Source organism: Copidosoma floridanum, unplaced genomic scaffold, assembly GCF_036245765.1.
Source record: "Copidosoma floridanum isolate Cflo_tuat_1 unplaced genomic scaffold, Cflo_Japanese_pri ptg000016l, whole genome shotgun sequence".
Lineage (NCBI taxonomy): Eukaryota > Metazoa > Arthropoda > Insecta > Hymenoptera > Encyrtidae > Copidosoma > Copidosoma floridanum.
The window spans coordinates 6,304,053-6,318,163 of record NW_028321893.1 but is presented as its reverse complement, the minus strand read 5'-3'; the positions used below and the strand labels follow the sequence as shown (position 1 = coordinate 6,318,163).

At 30.9% G+C, this 14,111-nt stretch overlaps 1 protein-coding gene across 1 annotated transcript in view; it reads left to right on the top strand.

The window, feature by feature from the left end:
* Positions 1-14,111, top strand: part of LOC106639265 (proton-coupled zinc antiporter SLC30A2) — a 700,309-nt gene that overhangs the window by 154,611 nt on the left and 531,587 nt on the right. The gene's annotated exons all lie outside the window — the stretch shown is intronic.

The window sequence follows — 14,111 nt, the reverse complement described above, 5'->3', positions numbered from 1 at the left end:
TTTTTTAGATCCATCATTACCGTAAATAAAAAAAATTTTTAATTAAATTTCATAATTTTTTTAAAACTTATATTGCTATCACGACTTTGTTGTAGAATCATTTTATACAATTAATGTTTGAAAAATATAATTCTCTTGTTGTTAGCATAGAACTTCTTATTTCATCGATTTTATTAATTCCGGTAAACTAAAATTTTTACAAGATATGCTTTTAGAATGAGAAATATTTTGTTCAAATAAAAGAGCTTAATGTTTATAATCATATCAATCTTTTATAAATAATTTCTTACAATTGTTTCAAGTAACATACCCACAGAGACTGTTTGACATAGTAAGCCACACGACAAATTTCCGAAGTTAAAAAGCTAGCTTTACGTTACATGCTTTTTTGAGATTAATATCCATTTGAGAATTATTTTCTACTTACTTCATTAAAAAAGTCGTTACTTTGTCACACTTATTAAGTCGAGAAAGAATATTTTTTCTGTTATTTTATTTAATATTAATTCAAAAAAAGATAAATTATCTATTCTTAGGCATTGGAGTCTAAAGACTGTAAAAAAACTTGGTTTTAAAGTAATTTAGGTCTGCTCATTTTAATAATGTTGCCAAAAATCTGTTTTGATTTTTCATTTAGAAAATAAAGAACTTCTTTCTCTTAGTCAAAATGAAATCTTACGTTTTTTAATTTATAAAATTAAAATGAATGCCTTAGTCTATCAAGTAAGAGTGTTAGGCTAACACAATATTTGGTTATAAAAAACTTCATCTCCTTGCCGCCATTTAACCTTGCATGGTTATGATGACAGTAAGTGCGGGAATTTTAATTCAGCATAAGTCATCGGATACTAAATTTTTTATTATGCTAACATAATGGGTGCTATACGTCCTGGATTACTTTTAATGTTGTGATAGTAAGTGAAACGTTAAGTACATTAATTCTTTACGCACTTATGCAGGCTGAAATGACTTAGCCGCGCATATAACGCACCTCACGTAACTACAGCTTTAAGCAAATCTTTAAGAACTTTTTTTGCATTACAAAACTATTTGCAATGTAGAAGGCTCTTTTACTAGTAATGCTGTATCATCAGATGGACTTTAGGGATCAAACACACATTCCGTTAAGCAATATGTTTACTACATGAGTCTCCATCAGCATTCTTCAGTTCAGTACTTCATTTGGGGACCATGTAATTAAGGAAACAGTCATCAACAAAGGTATATTATATACTATCCATTGGTCATTCAACGTTATACGTCTGTAATTGTTGTGAGGTAAATTTCGTCAACATGAGAATTTGACAAAGATTAAGGTAGTGTTAGCCCCAGAAAAATCAATAGAATTACGTACAAGGGCAGCAACCAATGTTAATGGTGTTTTATCCATCAACGAAGATATATTGTACATGAACTGAAACTATAAAGCTAAGGTGTCTACCATCAAGTTACATTGTAGCCACTGCTTTCGTAACAGAACAAGCACGCTGAAGGCTTTTTGAGTATCTGCATTTTCTAGTACAACACATTCTTTTTTACAACGTTAATTTTGTTTCTTATGTTACCTGAGAAGATATAGACGATTTATCCATTGATACGATGGTTCGCAGTCTTACTAAAAAATTGGCTCATAAAAAAGTTAACAAATATATTTCTTTGTTGTTTTCCGGCAGACCGAAGGCTTGCACATACAGGATTAAAAAGCCCGACGGCAGTAAAATTGACATATGCAAGGTAAAAGGTATTGAATTAAATTAAAGCAACAATTTAATAATAGTTTTTGGTACAATTCCTAAAATAACATTGTCCAATTTTTTTTATTTGTCATAAAACTTTTTACGATGAGGTGACTCTGTCTTTGAAAAAATAATGTGGATCAGTCTATAGTAAGAATGAACAGTTCTTACTATCATGGCTGAACTCTTCATCTTTGATACACTCTTGTTTTCCATTATTTCTTAAATAATACATCCCATTTTGTCTCTTTTTTTTCAATTGCATCGTTCATATTTACCACCTTAGCTTTGGTTACTGGCAATCCCAAAAATCCTGCACCTGGTACATAAAATAACGTCGTGGTGGTGGAACATAAAGGGCGACTTACTTAATTTTTCTTCCGAATACAAACTGTAGGTCTCGATATCTTCTAGACATGACCTATAATTCCACTATCGCCCTATGCTATTCCGGCAACAAGTTGCGTTGTGTCAACGTTAGCATGGATTTCTTAGATGGTACACTATAAACCATGATTCAATAAAGGTAAGCTTAATTAGGTAAACAACAAGTTCTTGGGTCTACTCTAGCGTGTGACAAAGAATATTATCTCAGAGGTCGTCTGAATTCGCCCATGGCACTAACAGCCTGACGCATTAAGTTTGGCTGCCAGAAATTAGAAACCGTTGGTTCCATATTTCTTTGTTAGGCTACTTTGGGCTCCCAGACTTTTATCTACCTCACTATTCAGTCTGTGTTGCTAATAATTTTGTGTATGATTTTTTCTGTGATAGGAAATAGGGAGGTTGGGAGATTCATAACTCCTGTTGTTGTAGGTTACAACTTGAGAGGGTTGCGAGAGCATACGCCTACTTATTGCTCCCAGGTTGGCATCCCACATCCAACTGCCCATTTATCAATGAGTCGCAAGAATGGCTCACTATAGGTTGCACTCTTATAGCTAGTGTGATGGCACGCTCTCGCAACATCCTTCTCTTTTTATTAAAGATACATTCTTTATAAATACACATAAATGAATTACATATTTAATGAAGGAAAGTGTCGTTATTTCTGCATATAATCCTAAAGATATTTTGGTGGCTTTACCTCACGAACGGACCTTCTCTGAGCTATATTGCCGCTGGTAGTATTAACGCTTGTACCATTGTTATCTTCATTTTTCTTGCGATTGGTTACATAGTGGTTTGCGCTGTTTGTCGGTTCGTTAGATGTCATAGGCATAATGGCAGGAAGGGGATTAAGGATTATTTGGTTTTCATTGCTTGTGTCCATGTATATTCTATAAGGAGCGGGGATAAGGTGCCATCGATTTTGACAAACTGTGCTACCCTTCTAAGTTTCTTATCGTACAAGAATTTGGTTCATGATGTTGTTGCATAATTATGCTATGTATCCACATATCAATAATCCAAATGCTTTCGCCGTTTTTTAGATCGCTTAATTTCGTAGATCAGTGTCATTTGTTATATATTCGCTTCTGTTTCTTTTTACTCTCTTTTTTTTCTGAAAAATACGAGTGTGTTCTACAAATGTGCCAAAATTTTCTGAAAGAATGGGTAGGTTGAATTTTATTTTTCGAGAAAATAGTATTTTGGCTGGCTAATAGCCATTTTCAAGCGAGGTGGTGAGGTAGGCTAGCAGGCCCATTCTTATCTCTTCAAATTTTGTTAAGATTTTTTTTGCGACTTTAACTGCGGCTTTCGCCATTACTTTGGAAAATTTTTGGCAAACTAGTTACATATTGAAAATCGTAATCATATGCGAATTTTTGAAAGCCCGACGCAAATTGGGTTCTGCAGTCGGCACGTACAATAGCGAGTAAACTAAATCAAATGAAACTGATTTTACTATTATTTATTACTTCTTGTTTGGTCATGGTTTTTGAGGCACAAATCTCAATATGTCTTAAATACTAGTCATAGGTGACGAGATACTAATGTTTTACAAAAAATAAATCTAAGGGTCGATTGTAAAATTTCTCTTTAATAGGAGGTTCTTATTTGTTATGTCATTTTTCAACGCAAGATGGACAATTTTTAACTCAATTACAAAGCTGAGAGCTCGTTCCAAGCCACCAGACCAACTGGCCTGCTCGCGCATGGCATTTATTAACTCCTAAGTGGCCTTCTTAAATTTGTTTAACATTTATAACTGCACCGCGGAAAGAAGCACAAGTCTTTCACCGTACTTTAAGATTTCGTTACAGATTGACATTTCATTTTTATGTTTGAAGTGTGGCAAGATATGTTTCAGAATGTTGTTTTTAGAGGGCCACGAGGACGGACACAATTCTCTCAACTTTTTGCATATGCAAAGGCAAGGATAAGCTCTTTATCCAGGACGAATACAACAGCCATAACCGAATTCGCTGCAGTCTAGAAGTCAACTCATCGAGTGCCTTGGTTTGTAAAATTTGAAGGGGTGGCTTATGATCAGTTTCCATTATGATTTTTATATTTATTATTTACTCTCTGAAGCGCTCCGCCTACGCCACAAAGGCCAGAGCTAGTGCCTCTTTTTCAATTTGGTTGTAGTTACGTTCGTATGATGTTAAGGTCCTTAATGCAAAAGCTACTATTTCACTAGTGTTATCACTAATATTTGCAGCTTGCATGAGTTCCACGCCTTATCCGAACTCTGAAGCATATGCCTGAATGATTATTTTTTTATGAAAGACGAAGTGTGCGAGCGATGGTGCTCTTTTGATTAATTTTTTTATTTTCTTGAAAGCGTTTTCTAGAAATTGGAGCCGTATAAAATGCGTGTCGCTTTTCATCGGTGCGTTCAGTGGTTCAAGTGATGTCAATTTATTAGATATAAACTTCTTGATATAATTAGCCATTTCGAGGCATTATTAAAGAGCCTCTTTGTTTTAAGGCGTGAGAAAATCTGCGATAGCAGATACGCGCTGAGGTAGTACGCTTATGCTGTGTTTTGAAATGTGATGTCCTTGGAAATCTAATTCTTTCACCGCAAACACACACTTGTTCTTATTTAATGTGACGCTTTCTTTTCTTAGATGTTCGAGAACTGCATTTAGCGCTTTGTCGTGTTTCTCTTTGGCGTGCGCGTGGATCAAAACATCGTCTACGTTTACGCTCGTGTTTGGTAATCTGACGAATAATTTCAGGAAGACGCGAGAAAATAATTGGACGCACATTTTATGCCGAAAGGCAAGCATGTATATTAATATCTACTGAAGGGCGTAATAAAACACGATAATTGCTGACCTTTTTCATCTTATTTGATCTGATGATATCCTGATGTCACGTCTAGCTGAAAAAAAATCGGCTTCCTTTTAATGATGCGAGAGGACAACCGGTTCTTCGCAGTGAATGCACAGCACAATTAACGATTTTGTTGAGTTCTGTAAGATCGATACATAGTCTTATATCGTCTGATTCTTTCTTTGGCACGACAATGGTGATAGGGCTACACCAGTCTGTTGAATAAGCGATTGGTTTGATTACCGGATTGATGATAAGGTTTGGCATTATCGCTTAAGTGTCTTTTTAAAACTCTTTCAAATTTTTTAAGTCCGTTAAAAACATCATTATATTTTTCTAGCCTTTTCGCTTTCTCGTTTCGGCCCGAAACATTATTAACTTTATGCTTAAATTCAATCAACTCGAGCCTATCCATTGCTTTCTCGCTTAGCAGATTGTTTTTTAAATTATCGTTAATGTATATTTTCGCGTTAGTGATTTTTTTTCAACATAAATTTGCGTTCAAAACATATTTATTACTTTTAATTTTGAATCCTCTGGGCCGCTTACATTTTTGTCACTATAAATGATTTTGTTTTTTGCGTTCTCTGGTATACAGCTAATCGCAACGCAAGTAACCTTGCCTCTCATGTCTACAAAAATTTTACTGTTTCTAAAAAATCACGAATCTCCGCCGAAACCGAGTACTCATTTTACTCATTTTTCGCCCGCAACGTGTATTTACTTACAGCTTGAGTTATGGCTCTAAGAAACGCTTGATCTTCATCACTGCTTTAGACTTCTTCCTGTTTCACCACCTGACCCCAAAAAGTTTTAAGACAAAATATCAATTATTCACTCATAAATGTTATTTGTTAGATGACGAGGCATTAAGCTTTCTTTAACATCAAATAATTATGGAAATACAGTATATATAACATGATCGCTACAATTAATTACAGTTCCCCTAGAGAGTGATCCCCACTTCTGCCAATTCATCATCAAATTATAGTTTTTTTTATATTATAGTACCCTAAAATATAGTTACTATGAGTACACAAGGGAAAAATGACATTCAATCTGGACCGTTGATGGTGTCTTTCCTCATACCACACAGTGGGACCAAATCTAAAAAAGCTGGCAAAAAATCGAAAAATCAAGTAATTGATCTGAAATTTTTTGATCACGGGTTTTTGAGGTCGCTGATCATGAATTTAATGTCACACCTCTTAAATTTTATCCCCTTCACCCCAAGTTCACCATCCCCTTGCATAAAATAATATACCATATTTCACATCGTACTTGAGTCACACATTATTTTCAAGGTTTTCGGGGTTGCTGATTACGAATTTGGTATCAGAATCGCGATTTTTAGAATGGTGGACTCAATATAGTAAACATTACCTCTTCAAGGAGTGAAACACTTCAGTAAATGATATTTAAATATTTCACTCGGGTTTTGAGATGTTGCTGATTACAAATCCTTCATCAGAATTGTAGAGAACTGTTAAATATGGTTTGGAATTTTGGAATCTTTTTTTATATTAGTTCAATAATAAGTGGGAAATTAAAATCAGAAAAATTTTTAATAATTTTTTTTCATTAGTCTGGCTGTTACTGTGCATTAGGAAAGTAAAAAAATAATTTTTAGAAATGCAATTATTCGAAAATTTTTTTTTTTTTTCAAGAATTACAGGAGAAGATCATTGTGAATACAAGTAAAAGTTATACCTGTATATTCTGATGTCGAACATTTAGAGCCTAAATCTTCATCGTGTAGAAAATTTTAATCAGTTTGTAGTTACAGAAGCATGAACAAATAATTTGTGAACTGTTGTAGGCATGGGATACCAGCTGTAAAGAGCTACGTACTTTTCCACTGTTTCCAATAACAACTGGAAGAAGGTCTGCCTGTACTTGATTTTGTATTTTGCTCTTCGGTTGCTTGTAGTTTAATAGTTCCATTCAATCATTCTCTATTACTTTCCAAGAATCTTGACTTTATTCTTTTACATATATTCCACCTTTCTTCAAATTTAAGATAAAATTTTTCTAACAGTACTTTTATGGGCATCTAATAAAATATACAATAATTGCAGCTTACTGTACATCAAGTTTTCAACAATCAAATACACTTCAGATATATTTGCTTGTAAATTATGCTTGACAGCTCCAAAAAGTTATGTTTTTGTTAAACCATTAACAAAATCAGAATGACTGTTATCTGAAAAATCATTATAATTTTAATTAAACTTGTAAAATTAATTGTAATTTTTTTTTAATTTATGCGATAAATTTTTTTTGTATTTTTCAATTTCGCGGGAATCGGGTTCCCACTCAAGAGTACGGTGTAGCTACTGCTGACTACATTATTATAGCTATATATATATACTACACACACACACACATACTAATGCACAGGTGTTGCGTTTTTTAGGTTAGATAAAAATAAAATTACGTTATAAAAGACTTTTGCAATCAATTATTCATGCAGTTATTTACTCAAAATTACGACTTTTTCTACAAAAAACCCGTTAAAAAACGGAATGGCAGCTATGGGCAGAATTTTTTTTTGACATGGTAAATTATATCTTCACTAGCAACGCCCAATAAGTTTTGCAGGGGTGCAAAGGGGTACGATATTAATTTTTGTCTAAAATATATCTCACTTTTACAATCTTCATACATGAAAATGACGTATAGTAGATGCTTACTACACACTATGTACTTGCTTTATAAATACATAGAAAAATTTTAATACACTTCACATACCTTCTACAGATAATTCCATTTGGACCGACTGCAATTTCTTGATTAGTGAGCTTTTTGTACTGCTTTGACTACGTTTACCTTTTTGACGAATTATTAGGGTTTAACAACAAACGAACGAAGGTCAACAGCAACCGCAAATTTTGCAGACTGTAGAAACAAATCTAACCTTTTCCGACTGCTTCCTTACTATTAGAGAGGTCGTAGAGCCAATCCTCCTAAAAAAGTCCTTTCCAGTAACTTTTTTTTTTATTTTGGCCAGCTTTTTTGGATTTAGTCCCACTGTGTACTGTGACAGACTTTTTGTTCCAGATTCTTCTACATTTAATAGTGACGGTGAAAAACTACAATTTTTGATCCATAGATATTCTAACAATGCTTTTCCTAGGTAGTAATGTGTTTCAGCTAAGTGTGACTTGTGTAGTTGTCTTTTTTTATTTTATTTTTTAGGTAATCAAGATCTCTCAGGTTAGATACTACAAGGTATATCCAAGGATAATCTGCCATTTTTAAGCCTCCTTACATATAAAACATAAAACACCTTGAGCACCATCTTTAATTGCTGCGTTCAAGTAACTTTTAGTGCAAACCTTAGGAAGATCAACTTTTTTTGATTGATGCTCTAAGCACCTTGTTAACACTTATAAAGTAACCAAATCTTTCTTTGCTTTGTATGAACTAATTCAAGAGCCCTGGAATAATAGAAACCTTTGTTACCCATAGTCCGTTATTAAAGCCTTCGAAAAACTTAAGTCAGTAGATTTACTTGCAACTCTAGATTCTCTTTAACTATCGCATGCACTCTACCACTATTATTGAAGTACACTCCTTAATCTTATAAGTCATCAGCTTTTGTAATGCAAGGATCTAAACACTACCACGTAAGAAGTTAAGTACAGGTGAAAGAAGAGAAAACTTTTTCCTACGTAAATGTGGGCGTGGTCTAGGAGACCAAAGAGAAATAATCAGAAGGTAAAGGTTATAACGAATTTTGTAAGAATCCTAATGAAAAGCATAACGAAAATGATAGACGTAGAAGCCGAAGGCCAGTTTTTCCGTCTCATAAGAGAATGCAGCTGTAATACTTTTATTTAAATCACGACATATTTGAGAACATAAATCATTTTATATCTTTTTTTTATTGTGATAAGAAGTACTAATTTATAATAATTAACTTGTCAATAAACATAAGAATAATACTTTAATAGTTTCTTGAAGAATGGTGCTTTGATTACTGTTTCTTACAAATAAAAGAGTTTGTAAAAAATTTTATCCAAAAACAAATAGTCTAGTTTTGGAATACATCTTTGTTTTACATGTATCTCTTTAATTTTTTGCAACAATTTTTAAAACATTTTTTTAAAGACATTAGGGCTTTATCTTAAATAATTGAATCTTTTTCTCATTATTTTTTGTGATTAACTTTCAATTAAAAAAAAAAACACACTTTCTATAATGTTTCGATCTTATCAAATTCGGAAAGTTCGGCAACTTTTTGTACCTTTTAAAAGCAATACTAATGATGTACTAGTTCAAGCCAATAACCAATTGTTCTACATGGGAAATGAGATAATAACTTCATGTGTTACATAAATAAGTTCTGGAATCTTCAGAACCATCGATAAAATATCTTCCATCATTTTTCTCGCAAATGCTGTAAAAAATTCATCTTTATCATTCAAGGAAACCTGAACGTTAATTCATCGAGAGTATTATCCATTTAAGAACCACGATTGATGACATCTATTGTAGTTGCAGTATCTTTGAGCGTTCGGTATTTCGCTTCTTTATATGTTCTAATGTCTTCAAAGCATATTGCCTATTTATTCTATTTAAAATAAGTTTCAAGCAAACTTCTTATGATTTTTGGGCGACATTTTGCTTAATCAACCTTTTGCAATGATTTTTATAACATGTTCTAACTTTCCCCAAGTTGCTGTTTTGTTATTTTATGAATGGTTCGTATGTTTTAGTGGTGGTTGAGTAAGATCTATGGTGGAGTTGTAAAGAGTTATGTAGAATGCCCGATTACATTAACTATATAATAAAGGAATATACATATTATTTTATATAGATGTAAAACAAAACATAGTCACTCACCCCCTCTTGCCCTACCCACGTCGCTAGTTAAAATTTTCAATTTTTTCTGTAGCTTCCCTTGAAATAAAGGGAGAAACTTAAAATTTTTACTAATAATTAACCAAAAAAAAATTTTTTACAAAAAAAAAAAACAGCCGTTATAGAAATCGTCACAGAAAAAGCCAGAACAAAAAAAAATTTTTTTCATATAAGCTATAAGATAAAGATAAATAATTACCAGTATTAAATGTAGTTCTTGGTATGAGAATTTTATGACCTGATCTTTTTTCAGTCATTATTTCCGCTTTAATGGTATATTTAAATGATTGAGTTATGTAAGCTCTAGATCTATTGCACAACTTATCAAACATTCCTTAGTTTTTTATTCATATAACAATTGTACCTACTTTAAAGTTTTAAACATGAGGTGGTAAGCATTTGTGTATGTTATTTCAGGTTTGGGTTCGAAAATTTATACATGTATCATTATCTGTTTGATTACTCCCTTTATATGAAGCAGTATCTTTCCTGCCATACGTTTATTTAATTTCTTTATTTGAACTTATAGTTTTATTGTTAAAAATGTGCGAGAGTTCATGGTTGGTTTTTTAAATCAGTTTGTCAATGTCAACATTTATACCATAATTTTTTTTACAATTGTTTTTAACTTTCCATTTCTCAGAAGTATAAAATAATTTTATTGTTCTATTCTTAATCTTTATGAATAACGAAGAAAATTCTTTTTTTTATAAAATTTTTTTTTTTAATTTCACAGTTTTTTAATAAAAAAAAAAATCCTATAACATTGTTAATTATTAAGGTTTTACACCGATGCTTGATCACTAGAATTATTTGCTTGAAATCACCTTCTCAAATAAATAAAAAATTTACTACCAAATGGCAAGTCATTATTTTTCAAGTCTTTTAATATCTTGTCGACATTTTAAAAAGCTTTTTTAAGGAGTATTGTAACTTTCGTCATTTCTTTGGGCAATAAAATCAAAGATATTCCAGCCCAATCAATGAACACAATTTTTTTTATTAACAGAAAATAATAAATGAATGTTTTGTAAAAGAATGTTTTTCTATATATTTCTAAACTATCTGTTTGATAAAATTTTGTTCCACTTGCTATTATTTTATGAAAAGTTTTTTTTTATCACAATTGAACTCAAGAAATGGGATCTTTCAAATGTATTCATGAATGTATAACTATTTTACTTTCTTTATTATCTTAGAAAATTATTAATAAAGTTGTCTCTGATAGCTCTAAGCCCTTGTATAAGTGGTCTCTAATTAAAAAAATAGAATTTAACCATACCGAAGCATTTTTTAAAAATGTTTTGTTTAATTTTTAATCAGAAATTATTGAAATATTTTTCAGAAATTTTTGCCACAAATATCTGTGTTTCTTTTATCTACTATTTATACATGTAAGACAAATTGTTGTGGTCATCTTCTAGCTTCAAGTGTAGGACTAAAAATATTACTGTTTGATTAATCAGATTATTATTCTATAGAAATAATATCGAAAGTAGAATATTAGCTGGTAAATCATTTAGAAGTAAGCATAAGTCGCAATCTCTATTCTTCTGTTTTTTAAACAATTCGAGGTCCACATTCTGCTGTTTTAAATTAATTTTACGAATGGTTTTCATTGTTATATTTTCTTCAACAGTTAATTTTATAGTTTAAAAGGCGTTTGGTATTGTAAATTTAATTTGTACGTTTTTATTTTGTTCCATATAAATTTTATTTCATTGGTTACGTTAGTATTGAAATATGTTACATGGATAAGATTACGTTTGGTTATGAACATTTTTTTTACAGAAGAGAAGTCATGATGTGTATATATATATATATATATATATATATATATATATATATATTCTTTTCTATACAAATGACTGTAATAAGAATAATAAGAATTGTTTCTGATAGATTAAGGTCTCATCTGACAATCTTGACCTTAAATGTTTGAGTTATACATAGCTTTTTTCACTCCTGACATTGGCACTTAAGAATACGAAAAAAAAGTTTATTGTAAAATCATATAAGGAACCTTCAAAAATAGTCGTTTAGGAAAAATAGCTTTTGATTTATCATCACACAGTCTTAAAGCACGTAGCAATATTCTTTAACGTCTACTACAATTAAAATTTTTTTTTTTTTTTTGCCAAAATTTCGCCGAGAAATATTTGCATCTAACATTAATTTCAATAAAATAGGTAACTCTTTAAATTTTTGTATTTTGTATGTATCTTGTTTATTTGGATCACTTTTATTTAACTGAGAGTTTTTTTGTTACATATAATTTTTTTAATTAATTCAAATGTCTGTGACCTTACAACTTTTTTATTTTTTACTATTAATTGTAGTATTTATAAGACATTGCAACTGTCTTTTATTAAACAAAACATTTCAAAATATAGTAGTTCAATTAAACTACACTAACTCCTATTTTAAGATCAAGTATTAGAAGGTTGGCATATTAAGCCCGTTAGGGGTGAAGGCGCTCTAGTGTATAAATGTAAATAGAGACTAGTGGGGGTTGTTCCCTTGCGTACTTGGTGCGCCAGTTATCCAAAACTCTATCTTGAAATAAAAGATGTGTAATTTTATTTAACTACTATATTTTTAGTCTAAAATAATTAGTTATAAGATCTAATGCTGTGAAAACGAATGTATATTGTATTGTCCTTAAAAGAAGTTAAATTCTGACAATAGAAGTTCAATTGGAAAGTGTTGTTAAAATTATTAATGTTTCTGTAACAATTAAATATAAAATTTAAAGTTTGACGTATCACATTCATAATAATTAAAGTAATGAGAATTTAACGCTTTATATCTGATTCTAACGACAAAGAAGATTATGACTTATTGACACGTGATAATGTCAGAATTAAGGAAAAACTAAAAAAATAATAAGCAAAAATTATTATAGTTTAAAAAAAGTGACAGTTGTGAAATAATGTAAGAATTACATTTTTTATAAAAAAAAAAAAAAGAAAATTTGTAGTGCCTGAAATAAAATAGTAAGACAAGATTTAAAAATACGAGTTCGAGAAAAACATGTGTTTGCAAATGGAACGGTGTTTCTGCGAAGAAAAAACAGAAATTTATAAAACCAATCTATTTTATCAGAAAATTTTTCTACAAAAGAATTGTTATCATATACATGTAATAGACTATATAAAGGATAATCAGAATTGCTTATAACAAATGTAGATGTCATGTGACGAATTAAATCTCATACTTTTGAACTATAAATAGCTTTACCTTCTGCACTTCCAACATAAGCACTAAATGTTGCAGATAATAAAAATTGTTGTCACTGTTCAAAACAAAAAAAAAAGATACTTCGAACATATCTATTATAATATACTTGAATTTATTATAATTAACATCTTATATCCAACAAAAGACATCTTGCCACTGCAATAGTTATCTATACACTGAACATACGTATCGTCATCCAATATGTATCAATCACGCGAGTTGAAAGCTCCTATGAATGCTTAACACCTCGAATCCCAGCGTCCCGCGCGTAATTTGAAATTTATTTATATTCTACTAATAAAATCAAATAAAATATCCAAAATCGTTACTGTATAGCAATGGTTGCTTCATATTATTATCATACAGACTTAAGGCAGGTTAAATGTTATTTCACGTTTACAATAAATGAAATTTTGTGCATTATTTGACCAACTTTTAGAAGAATAAACTTTTCTATTTTACCATTTTAGAATAGTACTATTATAAACAAGTAAAAAAACTTGGGTGAAACGAAAAAAAGTTAAAAATAATTTGACAATTGGTCAACTCAACATTGTTTTCTTTAAGAACTCGCAGCGTTTGTTTCTTTTTTGTTTTTTTTTACGAATTTTAAATCACATTATTAGAGCAAAATCTTTTGCAATATTAAGAACAGTTGACAGAATAATTCAAAGTATATTTGAAGGAACTGCTGTTGCTTTAGCTTATGTAACGGTCCACTTTCGTTGAGGGTAGATCGATCGCATGGTAAAGTAAGCCACGCAACAAGTTTGCATTATGGTGGACGGAAGAGCTGAGGATAGAGGCAACTAAACTGAGTAAATGGAGAATTTAAGTACCTTATTAATGTTTATTTAAATTTATCGTTGAACAAAAAAATTAAGAAGAATATGAATCATGTTATCACATCGAATCGTTATTACTAGATTAATTGTTTCAATGACCAAAACTCATTTATTAAAATTAATAGAACAATAAAAAACTTTGTGTATTCTTGTGATTAAAGAAAAAAACGTACAAACAATGATTTCTCACAATGAT